This window comes from Ambystoma mexicanum, chromosome 10 (genome assembly GCF_040938575.1).
Source record: "Ambystoma mexicanum isolate Mex_15411 chromosome 10, UKY_AmexF1_1, whole genome shotgun sequence".
In the NCBI taxonomy this organism is placed as follows: Eukaryota; Metazoa; Chordata; class Amphibia; order Caudata; family Ambystomatidae; genus Ambystoma; species Ambystoma mexicanum.
This window is the reverse complement of record NC_090932.1, coordinates 730,320,848-730,337,430: the sequence shown is the minus strand read 5'-3', so window position 1 is coordinate 730,337,430 and position 16,583 is coordinate 730,320,848. Positions and strand designations below refer to the sequence as shown.

The window sequence follows — 16,583 nt, the reverse complement described above, 5'->3', positions numbered from 1 at the left end:
TTCCAAGATCATATCAGACCGAGGACCTCGATACGTCTCACAATTCTGGAAACATCTCTGTCGCATTCTGGGAATCCAACGCGCTCTCTCATCAGGTTATCATCCACAAACCAATGGAGCTACGGAACGTGTAAATCATACTCTGGAACAATACCTTTGCTGTTTCGCCACTAAGGTTCAGGACGACTGGTCGCTCCTAATACCCGTGGCTGAGTTTGCGTACAACAATTCCGATCATTCGGCAATCAACACCAGCCCCTTTTATTGCAATCAATGATTCCATATAACAGTGTTAAGCTCTGTTCTTCCACATCCCACACCTGTTCCTACCGTTGACTCCTGGATGGAAACACTCCTCAATGTACATAAGGAAGCCAAGGAACACTTAGAGAGGGCCAGAATGCGAACTAAACAAAATGCTGATTCTAAAAGAAGACCAGGGCCTTCCTATGCAGTTGGTGATCAAGTCTGGTTGTCCTCGAAGCTACTACCCTGACACTTACAGCCAAACAAACTGGCCCCCCGGTACTATGATCCATTTCCCGTTAAGCTCATACCGACTCCTGGTATGAGTCGGTATGAGCTTATAATCCTGTCTCATACCGACTCAAGCTACCCGACTCCTGGAAGAAGATTCACCCAGTTTTTCACACTTCTTTATTAAAACCCTACATCCGATCTTCCGGGGAATCTTGCAGACACCCTTCGGTGGTGGTGGACAACCAAGTGGGATATGAAGTGTCCCGAACATGCGATTCCAGGTATAAACGGGGTCAGCTTCAATACCTGGTTGAATGGAAAGGATATCCTCCAAGTGAAAGTACCTGGGAACCAGCTTCTAACCTAAATATCCCTTGATTGCTCAGAAGATACCATCTCATACACCCGGGCAAACCCGGTGGAACGAGTCTTCGGAGGGGGCATGCTGTCACGATCCGCAGGACACGCCCCTTTTGGACCTCATGGTCCTTGTCACAACAGGGCTTGCACTCCTTGATATTCCCAACATGGCCGTCTAACATGCAACATCTTCCTTGTCCTTACGTCAGACGTAGCGTATTTACAAATAGGCCGCGCCCCCACGGGCCGGTGCGTCTCAATGCTACTGCAAGCAGCGACTAGACGTGTGCTCCTTAGTTCGCGACACTGTTGTCCTTGTTCCTGGACCTCCTAATTCCATTCCCATTACCCTCTTCCTTCCTCCTTGTTTCCAGGACTCGTGTGCTGTGTGCTTACCCTCTTTGTTCCTGGATCCCGGAGTGTCCGAATCCTGGAGCTCTGAATGCACGCTGGAGCCAGAAGAGGCTTGCGCAGGCTTATACAAGACCAGGTCCGTGCGTAAGAAGACACTGCCCAAGAAATCCTACAAGGATCACTGCCAGGTGAGAAAAGGGGAATTCCGTGACAGTATACGAAGAGGGGTAATGGTGCCGTATATCCGCAACGGAAACAACAATGTACACCTCATCTACAGTAGAGGTACACAGGCACAAAGGTAACTTCCTAAGAGACCCTGTTGTTTCGTTACAGGCGAACCCCTAAGGACAGAGGAACTGATCCTGTATCTTCCCTCCAACAAGATCAAGCAGTGAAGACAGGTGAAGACGTTTTCTGAGTTTTTGTCTTGTTATGCTATACTTCCCCTTGGGGCAGTAATCAAGAGTACAAGAGAATGGGATATATCACCCATTTATTCACAGATTCCAGTAAGGAACACATCTAGTTGAGCGCAAGAACCACTCACCATATAGCAGGAAGAAATAAGAGAATCCTGTATAAAATACAGGTAAGAAGTTACTTACCCTTAGAGTATGTGGACAAATAACTCCACATATTAATAGCAGAAACTCGATGTTAGAAGCACCCTAAGACTGATGACAGTTCCACTTGTCTTTCTTATCTTTTTAACCTTTTAGGACTTAGGGATTGATTCAATAAGCCCATTGGACACCCAAAGATATCCTCACAACTTTCAAAGACTTGAAGATCGCATGTAGAATAATACATTCACAAGTATTCATTTTGAAGAAAGCGGCTACTAAGTAATCCCACTGAAACCGGTTGACTTTTAGCTAAGCAGTACTGGATGGATAACCCAGACTCCGATACCCCACATACATAGATGAAGGGGCTCGTACAAGGAAACTATCATAGCTACTTATTTCTAACTCACTGTTAGGTGAACAGAAAATTAGCTTTTTAAACATTCTTTGACCATTGGTCATAGAACCTTTTTGTGATAAGACACACCGACTGGAGGCGGCAACATTAAATATTCATACCGACCCCCACCATGTGTGCACTTACTTTTAGAATCTAGGAAAGTAGTGAGAGAGGAAAGGGACAGGACCTCTACACCCCATCTGTAGGCGGCACACCAGCACTAACTAGGGCTGGTATCGACTTTTTAGGAGGTTCCTCACGTTTAGGGCTAACCAAATTATCGCTAGGGACCCAGCTGTAGGAATAACTTTTTAACAATCATCCTCCTCTCATTTATGTTTTATAATCATTTAAAAGCCCATTAGAAGACAGGTTGATTCAACTCTCATAAGAATTCAACATTGTTAACAAGAGTTGCAACCTCAAATGTGATAAGGACTTCCCAGAAAATGTCCTGAAGCAGGGATTGTGGGACATAGTAGTTTAGGGAATTATTTAACTGTATGTAAGATTTTGTGACACTGACATTTATAGTTTTTGAATGAATCACTAAAAATCAACCATTCAAACCTCCAACCTTGTGCCGACATGGGACTCATGTCATCAACTTCGGCATGATTAGAAGAATTCAAAAATATATGCATTGTTAAGTTTATTCAGAAATGAGAGAAAATTGTCACATTAAGCCTCATTATGAGTCACCCGGTATGAAATAACGGTGATGGTAAACCCGCTGCCACCGTTGTTTCCATACTGGGTGATCTCGAGTCCTGCAGGCGGGTGGTGTCATTCCCGCCAGGTCTGACCTGGCGGGTTTAACACCACCCGCCTGCAAGCGGAAGTGGAAACACCAACACCAGCACCATCACGAGATGGTGCTAGTGTTTCCACTTTCCCATTCCCATTGAGTCCTATGGGACTCAATGGAAATGGCGATTTACCAAATTCCGCCTCTGGAATTCCCGGGTCACCGGGGTCGTAATGCCCCGGTAATTCCGGGAATCATGGAGGCGGAATGGTAATACGAGTCTGGCGGTAACCTGCCAGAATTTCAGGCACGGTTATCGCCGGACTCGTAATGAGGCCCATTGTAATTTTTAATGGCATAACAGAAGTGAAAGAAATACAATTTCCAAAGGGCGGAGTTATAAGTCCATAGGGATGATATCCATTAACTTCAGGAGCAAATAATTGCAAGGGGAGGACAGCAGATGTCCAATCCAGATCAAGAGTCAATGGGCCTCCTTACAAGTTCTCCGGTACGGACTTTACGCTGCCGGTATAACCCTACCGGCACTGTTTCCGCGATCGCCAAATTATGACCTACGGACCCGGAAATACCACCACCATAAACCACCACTGTGGAGTCAAGGCACCACTAAACTTTGCCTGCATGGAACCCCCCCCGTTACCGGCAATACGAAACACTGCGAGCGTTACTGTTAGCATGGACATGGAAACACTGCCACAAAAATAGCGCTAAAACCGTGACCATGGTAGCGGTATCGCCGCCACCGCGAACATGACGTTAAACAGTGCCTGGTGATCTGAATCAGGCCACAGGTGCACCAAAGGAGCCCAGCTGGACCCAGCTGGCCACTGGGAGCCTACAAAAGGGCCACACCCAGGCCAACTCCAAATAGAAATATGCAGGCAATAGCACTAGTAGCATTGGGACTGGGGCTATTGAACCAATAGGCAGCACTGCACATGATGGCAGTAATGGTGCAGAGGAGGAGGAGGCGGAGGGGGAGGAGGCGCAGGCAGCACTTAGCAAACCCTGTACCCATGCCAAACCCTATTGTCCAGCCGGCACGACCCCGCAGGCAGCCTGCAATCCCACACATCAGGGCCTAACCCTGGAACCTGACCCCAGGACAGATCCACACATTATACCGGCTGGACCATCCAACAATCATGTACATCACCACCGTGATAGAGGATGACATCAGCAGCCTCATTGACATCACCACCGCCATCCCCCCTCCTGAAGGTGGTGTCGGTACTGCATTTTCTTGGCACTGGAACTTATCAGCACACAGTTGGTGAGCTGCAGGGGCTATCACAACCCTGTTTCTCTAAAATACTGGTACAGGTACTGGATGCCCTGTTGCGCCATGTGTCTGAACACATCTCCCTACCCCCTATCCTTGCCCAGGTCATTGCCACCAAGTTAGCCTTCCATGCCATTGCAGGCATGCCAGATTGCATAGGTGCAGCAGACTGCTCCCACATAGAGCTGACAGTACCACGTACTATCGGGATGGTGTACCACAATAGGAAACTGTACCACTCACTGAATGTACAGATGGTATGTGATGCCGCACAAGTGATAACACATTGCTGCGCACGTTTCCCGGGCTCAACACATGACTCAATGGTTCTGCAGAATTCGACATTGCCACGGTACATGGAACGCTACGCTGGACAAAGCACATGGCTATTGGGTGAGTACAACTGCCAATGCACAGGCCCTGTGGAAGGGGGGTGTGTGTCCAGGGCAATGATCTATGTGAGCGGGCTGCTACGACTGCACATGCATCACCACCCACCCATTTAGTGAATAGCCAGCACAACCCACACATCACAAAGCTACACATGGCCGGTTGCCACAGTGTGCCCGTACACACCCTGCCACATGACACACACAGCCGATACTACCACTGGCCCATACACCTGGAGCCACTCAATACATCCACTCACAATATGCACCACTGCCCCCCCAATGCACATGATGCCTGCACATGAGACATCCTGCATCGACAACATCATCACAGTCAATTGATTGACTCCGCCATGTGTGTACATCACTGCACAATGCCATACTTACCAACCAATATTTCCCGCAGGGGCAACTACACATGCACATCAATTCGTTGGTCAATGTCCAGATGCCAACATCGACTACAATGACCCAGGAATGGTAATCACCCACCGGTCCAACCACTGCTTGCTACATATGGATGAATGATCAATGACACAAGATTGCACTGTATCTGATGAAGGCATGATACAACAAACACTGACATATCCTCCACATCTACATCCCATGTAGGTGATGCTGGATATGCACTCACGCCATGGCTGATGACGCCTGTAGGGAGGGCAAGAAACAGGCATGAGAAGGCGTACAACAGGGCACACGTCTGCACCCGTGGCATGATTGAGTGGACATTTGGACTACTAAAGGTCCGGTTCCGCTACTTGAGCAGATCTGGCGGATCACTGTTCTACAGCCCAGTGAAGACGGGTAAAATTACGCTTGTTTGTGCTATGCTGCACAATCTGTGCTTGCGCAGGAACATTCCGCTGCCCCCAGATGCAGAGGATGAAGATGGGGATGGAGATGGGGATGGGGATGGGGATAGGATGGCTCCACCTCCTCCTGGGGGTGCACAAGATGGACGACGAGCACGGGATACACTGATTCGCATTTACTTTTGAGAGACTGCACTTTGACAGCATTGCATGGATATGACGATGCCAGTTAATAAATTGATGGACTGAAAATGAAATGATGGATGTCCACTCATGAATGTTTTTTTCAATGATGATATATTTTTAACAACAGGGAAGAAGGTGCATTGGGTAGGGAAGCTGTACACCCGTGCCCATCCACCACCCAAACGTACCCCCCCCAGCCAGACCCCAATTCACTAACCCCCTAATGGACCTCCCCCACCACCCAAACGTACACACCCCTTAAACCCCTCATGTCCCTATGTGTCCTGCAGTGCCAAACACACATGACATAATTTGCGTGTGCGCTTCTGCGCACGGGCATCCTTGCCAGAGGGCCCTGTTAGGCAACTTGAGCGCCTCCAGTGGCTGGCAGATGTGGAGCTGGATGGGGTGGTGCTTGTGGATGGCACTGTTGCTGGCATTGGTGGCAAACATCCCAGATATGCCTGCTGGGCAAGCAACATAGACTCAGCAATACTGGAAGTGTTGTTGTTGCCCTCCCGCACATGGCGTGCCAGGGTCACTATGGTGGTGGCAAAGCATCCAATTGACCTGGAGAGCCAACGCACAGATGCACTGTAACTCTCCCTCTGCAGCATGGACTCCTCAAGCTGCCTTTCCACTTGCTGGGTGAGGGTGGCCTGCTGGTCCTCCATCCGCTGCATGCAGGCATTCAGCTCAGCCATTGAGGGGGTTGGCGACCTCATTGGACTGCGTAGTGATGTTGGGCTGAACTGGAGGTCATGGAAGGATGTCAAGTCATCCAGGTTGGGAACCTCCTCCTGTGGCCCTACATCAGACTGCAGTGCTGGGGCACTGTTGTCACTGCCTGCAGCCTCCTCCGCAGTGCAGATGTTTTCTGGGGTGGGTTGTGTGGGCATAATGGGTGCCCATGGCACCTGTGTGGCAGCAGGCAGCGTGGAGATAGTGGTGCTGGTGGCCAGTACATCCATACCAGATGCAGCTGGTGGCAGAGTTGCTGAGCAGCTAGCGTCTTCCTCCTGGGCAGGGGCGCTGGGTTGCACACGTGCAGGTGCCGATTGCCTCGCCTGTTGTGCGTTGTCACTGTCACTTGAAATGGCTGTGGGGACACAGAGGGCATGCTATTAGTTGTGTGGTGGTACCTGATGGGTGCATCACATGCATCAGACAGGTTGATCAGTGAACATTTGCATTTACACGCATATGAATGTTGACGGCTATGTATTGTAGGGATGTTGCTCATCGTCTGGGTCATGATTGCGTCCTTTGGGGCACTCATGCACTGGCTGGGGGGGCGGGGTTGTTAATGGGTCCTTTGGGGCACTCATGCACTGGCTGGGGGTGTTGTTTATGGGTCCTTTGGGGCACTCATGCACTGGCTGGGGGGGTTGTTAATGGGTCCTTTGGGGCACTCATGCACTGGCTGGGGGGGGAAGTGTTGTTGATGGGTCAATTGGGGCACTCATGCACTGGCTGGGGGGGTTGTTAATGGGTCCTTTGGGGCACTCATGCACTGGCTGGGGGGTTGTTTATGGGTCCTTTGGGGCACTCATGCACTGGCTGGGGGGGTTGTTAATGGGTCCTTTGGAGCACTCCTGGCCTCAACAAGTACTCATATGGCATTCATATGTGTGCACTTACCAGCATCTGCAGGCGGGCTCAATCCTGCCTCAGCATCCCCAATCCCATGGATAGTCTCAAGGTGGAGGACACTGCTGCAGTGCTCCTCCCATGTCTGCAGCCTCAGTGGTGAAGGGGGCCCTCCACCTGTGCCACTGCTGCGTTGCCAGTGTGTTGCGATCAGGTTTCGCACCCTCAGTCTGAGGTGTTCCCACCTCTTGTGGCAGTCCTTAACGCTCCTTGTAGTCACGTCCACAGCTGTGCACTTGCGTGTAGCTTCGGCCCACACATCCTTCCTGCGCTGCTGTGTTGCACGCCGTTGGTCTGCGCTAAACAGCATTTCGGCATGCTGCACTATGTGGTCCACCAATACAGTGAGCTCCGCCTTGCTGAAGCGCTGTTTGCGTTGTCTCTGGGCAGGGATCCTGGCTGCCATGCTGGTGGTCTTTTTTGGCTTCTCAGTGTGCAGATTTAGCCTGTGCTGACTCTGGATGGCAGTGGATTGTGCTTTATATAATGGCCGCCTCTCTATTTCCGGTTTTCACGGTCATGGTATTTCCGCTTCCGTGTCCGTGAGGACGGCGGCAGACACGGTTTTTACACTGCTTGTGGGGCCGTTATGTCCATTTCCATGGGTGTTTACGTGGCAACGGTGACACCATTTCCACGTCCGTGTGGGGCGTGCGACAGACAGGCCATAATCGCCGATCTTTCCGCAACCTTGCGGACGCGGAAACTGTATTACCGTCATAACGGAATCACCGCATTCCGGACCGGAGAACTTGTGATGTGGCCCAATAAGCTGGCACCTGATAATTTAGACAATTTGTGGGAGTAGTAAAGATTTTATAAGGTGTTGTACAATGGAAAAGGGAGTTCTGCCTGACATCATCTGAGTTGGAACTGCTGACCGAATTGCTGGAGGAGATCAGGGAAGGAAGAACATTTGGCTGGGATCTATACAAGGTGACTCAAATAAAGGAATTAATGCTAGAGGCCATTTCCGGCTAAACCTGGAGAGGCCTCTAACCAAGTCCTGATGTTTCCCCACACTATCCAGAAGCATTCAGTACTTTTTCATGAGGGCAAAACCCCCAAGTTTCTATGGGCCTCATTACACGGTAGGCGGAGGACCAAGGTGCTATTAGCACCTTGGTCCATGCCGGTAAAATACCGGCACCACCTTGGAGGAAAGGGGAATTACCGCCCTATTCCAAGGTTGGCGGGGCGGTTATTCCCCCTTCCCCCATTGCCCTTCCCCATTTTTGCTCCATAGGGCTCTATGGGAATGGGGAAGGCGCTAATTACGGTGCCGCAAATTGTGGTACCGTAATTAGCACCCTGGTCCCTTTGCGGGTTGGTTTTTAACGCCTGCTAAACAGCAGGCGTTAAAGTACCAACCCGCAAAGGGACCTCGTAGTAAGGCGGTAAGGGTTTACCGGTACCAGTGCCCTTACCGGTACCGGTAAACCCTTACCGCCGTCTGTGTAATGAGGCCCTATGTAAGTAAACTTGTCCCACCAATCAAAGTCTTGTGAGTATCTGTTTGATTGAGTAGTTTTATCATTATTGAATCGGTGGGCAGACAAAGTAGATCCTTACTATTTTTACTAAATAATAATTTAATTAACTCCCCTATATCCAACTAACATGGGGTGATTTTGTTGAAATTTGAAACCAACAATATCACTGTCAGTGTGAATACAAATATAGTCTGTAAAGTCATTGGGTACTCTTGGTTATTTTTGCTAACCCCAAAATTCCCTAAAGAGAGGGATGCCTAAAAAACAGAATTCCTAACTGTTCACCATTTCTCAGACCCTGCCTTAAAGTAGAGGGGTGCTGAATGTAAACTGAATATCTAGGTTTTTGTGCTGGGGCAGCAAAGTGTCTCGCCAAAATTAAATAATGTGATGTCCCTGATTGAAAAGCACACTCTCTAATGGGAGTGGGAAAGTCACTGCTGGTAGAAGATAGAGGGCCTCATTACGACTCAGGCGGTAAGTGATTGAAATTACCGCCATGGTGTAATGAGCGTTAACGCCATGGTCCGATGGCGATAAGAGCGCCACATTACGACCCATCGCGCACGAGCATTACGCCATGGCGGTAACGTAAACTACGCCATGCCGTAAACAGCCCTTACCGCCCTCGTTAACAGCGCAGGGTGACCTACCGCCACCCATCATTGCGCCGACCGTAGTCAGCGGTCACCGTAATTAGCGGTGACCGCAATTAGGCGGAACCGGAAATAGCGTAATCGCGGCGGAACGGGAAACAGCACAGCGGCCATCTTAAAAAACACAATCCATTGCCATCCTACCCAACCACACCACAACCAACCCTCAAACCCTGACATTCCCATAACCCACCCATTTCCACAGCCAACCATGCCTAAAGTTGTCAAGAAGGCATGTGACAGGCAGCGGCAGGAGCGCTTCAGTCGAGAGGAACTGCAAATGCTTGCAGACACGCTCCAGGAGAAGGCTGATGTTGTCTTCTCCAATGAGATGACCCGAACAGCCATAGGCCGCAAAAAGGAGGTGTGGGAACTTGTGGCACAACGTGTCAGTGCAGTTGGAACCACCCCACGCACCTCCAAACAGTGCCGCAAGAGATGGGACGACCTGCGGATCAGGGTCCGGGGCATTATGTCTGCCAACCGTAACCTGGCCCTGGGAACTGGCGGGGGAGCAGACTCCCCACTGAAGATGCAGCCATGGGAGGAGACATGTGCCTCTCTGATTGGCATTGAGTGCATCGAAGGTGTCGGCGAGATGGAGAGAGGGGCCCCGAGATCTGGAGACACAGGTAGGTGCCTCATATCCAGCCTTGCAAGACACCCTGATACACTTGCACGTGACAATCACAATGTGGCAGACGCAACACATCAGCAGATGAGCCACACCCTGCGCACATGCAGCATGTACACTGTACAGTAGGCAGACACACACCTGCATGCAAAACCGAACCTAAAGGGAGGCAACCTGTATGTCACGGGCTACTTACTCCACCATCTATCCATTTCACTCTTCACAATGCCTGCTCAATGTCCGCTGAACCATCAATAACAGTGACCCTCCTCTGCTCCACCACAGGCTCGCAATCGGACACTGGCAGGGACGACAGCACCAGCACCCCAGCCAACAAGGCCAGGAAAGTGGGAGAGGGGAACCATGCATCCACCTCTGCTGGACCCAGGCAGAATCCACGCCAGGCTGAAGAGCCCAGGGCAGCAAAGACCCCCGAGGAAGGGGTCGTGACAGCACCTGCAGCCCAACCACACCCACTGTTGCCCACTGAGGGCAATGCGTCAGCAGGGAGCAGTACTGTTGGGGAGACTGCAGCCATCGCTGCCTGCTCCGACAGTGATGTGGAGGATGACACCGGACTTGACCACAACACACAACTGCACTCACCACACCTATCCCCAATCAGCCATCATGGAGATGACACCCAGGGCCCATCGCCAGCTAATTCATGGCCAGCAACTCCAAGCCCAGTGGGAGTTGTGGAAGATGGGAGTAGTCCCATTGGTCCCCCATTGGCACCCCCCATTGGGCCAGAATTCCAGCTGTCGCTGGAGCAGATTGCCAACAGGCAGGAAGCACTGGGCACACTCCTCACGCAGCATGTAGCAGAATGTGTAAGTACCAGTGCAGCCATGGAGAGGAGTGCTGATGGCATCAGGGCTGCCATCCAAACTGCCAGCAGGGACATTTGCACCGAACTTGCTGCAGGGCGGCAGATGATGAGCCAGCTCATCCAGACAATTCTGGACACATGCCGTACTGAGCAGCCCGGTACATCCTCGGCTGCAAGTTCAGCACAAGCCTCTCCCGTCCGCAGGTCATCCAGGACCCTGAGGAGCACAGGCAGGGGGGCCCCAGGTTCCGGGAGAGGGGCCAGTCAATAGTGTGCTGAACTATACTCACTTCACCACGGGCACTGTCACATGTTTGCAGGGTGTTCAGGGGGGAGGGGGGTATTGGGTGTGTTGGAGTGTTCAGGGGGGAGGGGGAGGGGGGTATTGGGTGTGTTGGAGTGTTCAGGGGGGAGGGGGAGGGGGGTATTGGGTGTGTTGGAGTGTTCAGGGGGAGGGGGAGGGGGGTATTGGGTGTGTTGGAGTGTGCAGGGGGGAGGGGGAGGGGTACTGTTATACCTATTCAGTAGTACAATACACTTTTTCTTTTCTCACAAACTAAATGTGTGGACATTGCTCATTGCGTATGTGTGCTTTATTGTTACAGTCCACAGTGTTGACATACCAGACACACACAGTGCCCCAAGTGCCATCCATATGTCACACACTCGCTGTGTGTGCTAGAAGTATCGGTCAATGACATTCTGACGCATTATATGGCCCTCCTGTGCATCGCTGCCTCCCTGAGGTGCTGCCCCATCCCCATCATCATCATCCCCATCATCAGGTGGTTGTGGTTCTGCGTCAGGGGGCAGAGGCACGTTTCGTCTGATGCACATATTGTGTAGCATGACACATGCCATGACGATCTTTGCAACCTTCTCATGGCGGTACAGGAGTGCCCCGCCAGACCTGCTGAGGCAGCGGAAACGTGCCTTCAGTAGGCCAAAAGCATGCTCTATCACCACACGGGTACGTGCATGGTTATGGTTGTAGTCCTCCTCATGCTGGTTCGATGGGTTCCGGACTGGTGTGAGGAGCCACCTCTTCAGGGGATAGCCCGCATCACCTGTAAAATGTGAGAAAAGAATGTGTCAGGAACGAGATTGAAATGTGAACATGACGCAGAACCATGCCTTGATTCCGACTGTTACTGTGCACCAATTGGAGTTGTGGTTATGGATTTACACTGTGCAACCAGTATGTGTTCATGGCTCTCATGTACTGTTTTGCATGCTAAAACACAATGCAGGGGGGACGATTGCCTTGTGAGTGGCCATCCACTGTGTCCGTTCAGGACGTCATTCATGTGACCTTGCACGTGTCCTGTGAGCTTGAAGCTCACATGATAGCAACATCGATGTCTGGCTCATTATGACCCCAGTGAGCATTACTGGTGTCAATGGGGACAGTTTGTGGGTCTTGTAGTGGTGCATTGATGTCCCTGTCTGTCATGTGCCTCCTTTGTGCGCAGTTGTGGGGGACAGGCCTTTCAGTAGTTGGTGCATGGTGACGTGCATGTTGGTGTTATTCTTTAGGGTCAATGCGGCCACAATTTGCACAATGCACTTGCAAATGGTTGTGTCGTTTTTGGGATGCACTTTCATTCACATGTTGGGATGATTAGGTCAGGCATGATGTGTACACTTCTCTGTTGACGTCAGTGCTGCCACAGGGAATGATCTGGCTACTGCTAGTTGCACCCACCCCCCTGTATCTGCCAGATGTAATATGCATTGGTACGTCATTCAACACCCACTTAGCATTTCCATGCTCATGTCATTAGACTCACCGAGTAGGTAGGATCTTGGGCCTGCATGTCGCTCCATGTAGCGTGGTATTGTTGAGTTCCGAAGGATCATAGAATCATGGGTTGATCCGGGGAATCTGGCACAACAATGTGTGATGATCCTGTTGGAGTCACAGACCATTTGCACGTTGATTGAGTGGAAATGTTTACGGTTGCGGTACGGTACCTTCATGGCATGTGGGACCACCAATTCAACATGGGTGCAGTCAATGGCACCAATGCAACCAGGTATGCCGGCCAGTGCATGGAAACCCACTTTGGTGTTGGCAATCTCCTGGGCAGACCGTGGTAATGAGATGTGGTCATCTGTGTGCTTGAGGAGGGCATCGAGCACTTGCATCAGTGTACGCGAGAATAATGGTTGTGATATGCCATGCAAGTGCCCCACTGTGTGCTGGTAGGTGCCTGTGGCCAGGAAGTGGAGCACGGACACTACCTTCAGTAGGGGGGGGGTGGCAGTGGGTGTATCAATCATGCTGACGATGTCGTTGTGTATCATGTCCACAATGGTGGTGATGGTGTCCCGGTCCAGTCGGTACAGGGTGTGGATCTGCTCAGCGGTGAGGTTGAATGGGCTGGGTCTGATGCGTGGGATTGGGGGCTGCCTGCGTGGTGGCACTGGCTGTGCTGGTGGGGCTTGCTGGGCCTGCCTTGCCCTCCTTCTCCTCCTGCGTCTCCTCTGTGCAGCCTGTTGTTGTTGTTGTTGTTGTTGTAGTTGTAGTTGTTGTAGTTGCTGTTGTAGCACTCGCATTGCTATCAGGTCCTCAAGCCCCAACATTGCTAGTCCTATTGGTATCATTGTGGAGTGTGACTGGGTGTGGGAAGGGGTGGGGTGTGCTCTTTTTGTACTTCCTGTGTCTGTATTGCCTTCACCTGTGCTGTTTCTGTGCACCTGTGGCAGCTGCATTCACTTTACATGGCCCTTTACGGTTGGTTCGCGATGGCGTAATTTGCACCATGGCGGTAAGGTACTTAACGGCCTGGGTGATGGCGTTAGGGGCATGTCCGCTTGGGTCGGGATTCCGGCACCTTTCCGCCATGGCGCTAAGTACGGTGTGGATGTTCGCGTGCGCGCGCCCTTGGCGCAGTCAGCGGCAGCGTTAGCTACGATGCCACTAGTGACATCGTAGTTTACGGTCACGGGTCGTAATCGGCCCGAGCGGAAGACGATGGCGGTAATCGTTTACCGCCATCGTTTTTCGCTTTGCGCCTGAGTCGTAATGAGGCCCAGAGTCTTCATTCCATTCTGGTGAAGGAGGAAGGGTTCTTTATGAACAAAAAGTGTATTGTGAAGTCTGTTGTGCTCCAACACTGCTAGCATTTCCAAATGCGCAGGAACATTAAAAACACAGAGCACTGCACGTGTGGAACTGCTTTTGCCAACAGGAAAGTAGTTCATGTTATTTAAATTAAACTTCAAGTAAAGTGTATTGCTAAGTGCATGATCTGGCCATGTTTCAAGGTTGCTACATGTTATCAAAAGTGAACCTCGTGCAAAGTATTTTGACTGTACATGGTGTGGCGTTAAAGATTCTGTGATGTGGGTTATTCTGAACCAACTAGTGTTTTCAATTTGTGTGAAAAGGGAGGTGTTAGGAAAGAAAGTATTTGGGCCACGGAGTGAGGTAGCGTGATTTGTGATTTTGTACAAATATTAATGTTCTTATTCATGAATACAAATGTATTCTTTCTATATGCTGGACTGGTTTTTGGCTTACCTATATGGTTTTATATGAATCACAGACAGGTCTAGACTGAACATCAAAGGCATATTGGTGTGGCGCTTTTGATTGGGGAGGGAAAGAATTCCCTGTACAGATTGTTGCCGCATAAATATCTCCAACAAAATCTTTGTCAAGACGTCTCGGCATGAGTGCTTATAAAAGCTTATCAGCACACCCTATGTTAAAGTGATATTTAATATTAAAACAGTCACCTTATGACTTAGACGGTTACATTAAAACAGGTGGTATTTCAGAATACGTCTGTTTTAATAGTCTGCCTTAAGACGCCATGTGGGGTATACATAGGGGTATACATATGCTAAAGCTAGGAATTCCACGAGGAAATGATCACAAAATGTTGAGCTGAAATGCCTTTTTAAACACCTCGAATTTTTCTCTCCATTTAACAGGTGGAAGTAAACATTGTGAAAACTGCACCAAAAAATATTATGCTAAAGAATGTGTAAATATAGAAACATGACATTGGATATTTCAGGAATTCTGAATCCGTTACTCTTAGCCTGACAGCTTCCACTTAATTAGGCGAATTTCCATAAATGCCACATACGGTAATGGTCAGTCCCACATGTGGTATCTCAAGTCAGAAATCCTCCTAGCTGGTAATGAGCTGGTAATGAGGCTCGTGGTGTTGTAAGGTTTGCAGATACATTACAACACAGTTCTTCAGATCCTGCCTGGGTGGTGTTTACAAGGGGTGTACTAAAATGCCAAAAATTGCTGCGTGCAGACATTGGCAAATTCTGGACAAAATTCACCTGCTTTTAGATTTCCTCAGGGGAGACACATTTGCATTTCAGTCGTTTTCCTAACCTATATTTTGGTTTTTGTGCTGTTTTGCTTGTAGTGCCCAAATGTCAGCCAATTAGGGTATGCAAAATATTTTGGCCTGTAATTGGCTAAGATTTCGGACACCTCAGTCAAAACTGCCTAAAAAAATGATATGTGCCCAATCGTGGCAAACCAGGAGAAAAAAACAGATCCGCCAGTGAAGCTAAAAAAGGAGACCAATGGTGTGGATTTTGTTTCACCATTGATCATTTGGCAGACCCATAGTGTTAACAGTAGTACTTCAAACATTTGAAAGACTTCTTGTGTTTGGAACTAATATTCATGCAGTACAGATAACTGTCCCCAAGAAATAGGGAAGAATATTCTGGAGGAATTGTGCTAAGCATGTTGTGTAGCTCTGTTGCCATGGACCACCCAACTGATGAACACATACCAACATGCCTCCATTTCAATTGAAATCAGATATCCTGAGGAGTGATGTCAAATATGATGCTATTAATTAAACAATGTAACCCGTGGAGGGGGCATTACTGGTAAGGTAATTCCCTGAGGTAGCAGATAGAAGCCTGAACGAAGCAAGAGCTTTAAATGAGACCCGGGACATTACCTCACTGATAAGTCCCCCGTTCAAGGGTTATATTGCTATTGGTCCCTCTGCACGTTGTACTGCGGTACTAATAGTGGTTTTATCACAACCTGAGAAATGGCGTGTTCGCCTTTTCTCAACTCATGATAAAACTACAAAAGAAATATGAGCGCTATGGATGGAGGAGAAGGGAACTACTCATAGCCCCTTCTAATTTTCAGTGGCAGGCATTCCAGAGTCTGAGATGCCCTGGGAACACTACTGTTCCTGGAACCAGTGAAGGACAACGCAGCGCAAGGTTAGTGGGGTGGGGATTTGGGGGGCTTAAATATATGGTAAAAGGGGGGTGGGGATGCGGGGGATGCAGGAGGAGCAGGGGGCACAGGGAGCGCACTTACTGATTCCTGGTGAAGGAAGATGGTGGCCTCCCGCTTTGAGGAGGCTCGGAGTGGGGTCTTTACCGGTGTGGTAAAGACCCCTTTCTGAGCCTCCTCATTGGCTGGGAGGCTGCCACACGCCCCTCACTGGGTACTATTATGGTTTAGTAGCCAGGTTAACATTCAATTTACATTCTGGAGACACTCCGTAGGCCACGATGCACCTCAAAACTGCCTTACTTCTATCATGAATACTTGCTGCTCAGGATTGGCTTCTTACTACAACCAATGCTCAACAGGGAATTATTAGTACATTTTGCTGTGCTTAAGATGTTTACGAAATTTTAATCACTGAGGTGATTTTTACAAGTGTCTGACAGTAGTGTGGAAAGTAAAAGAAGAAAGT

The 16,583-nt window shown here is 49.7% G+C and overlaps 1 protein-coding gene across 1 annotated transcript in view; it reads left to right on the top strand.

Annotated features, from left to right (window-relative positions):
* The window catches only part of LOC138491689 (glutathione hydrolase-like YwrD proenzyme), an 846,074-nt gene that overhangs the window by 85,969 nt on the left and 743,522 nt on the right, over window positions 1-16,583 (top strand). The gene's annotated exons all lie outside the window — the stretch shown is intronic.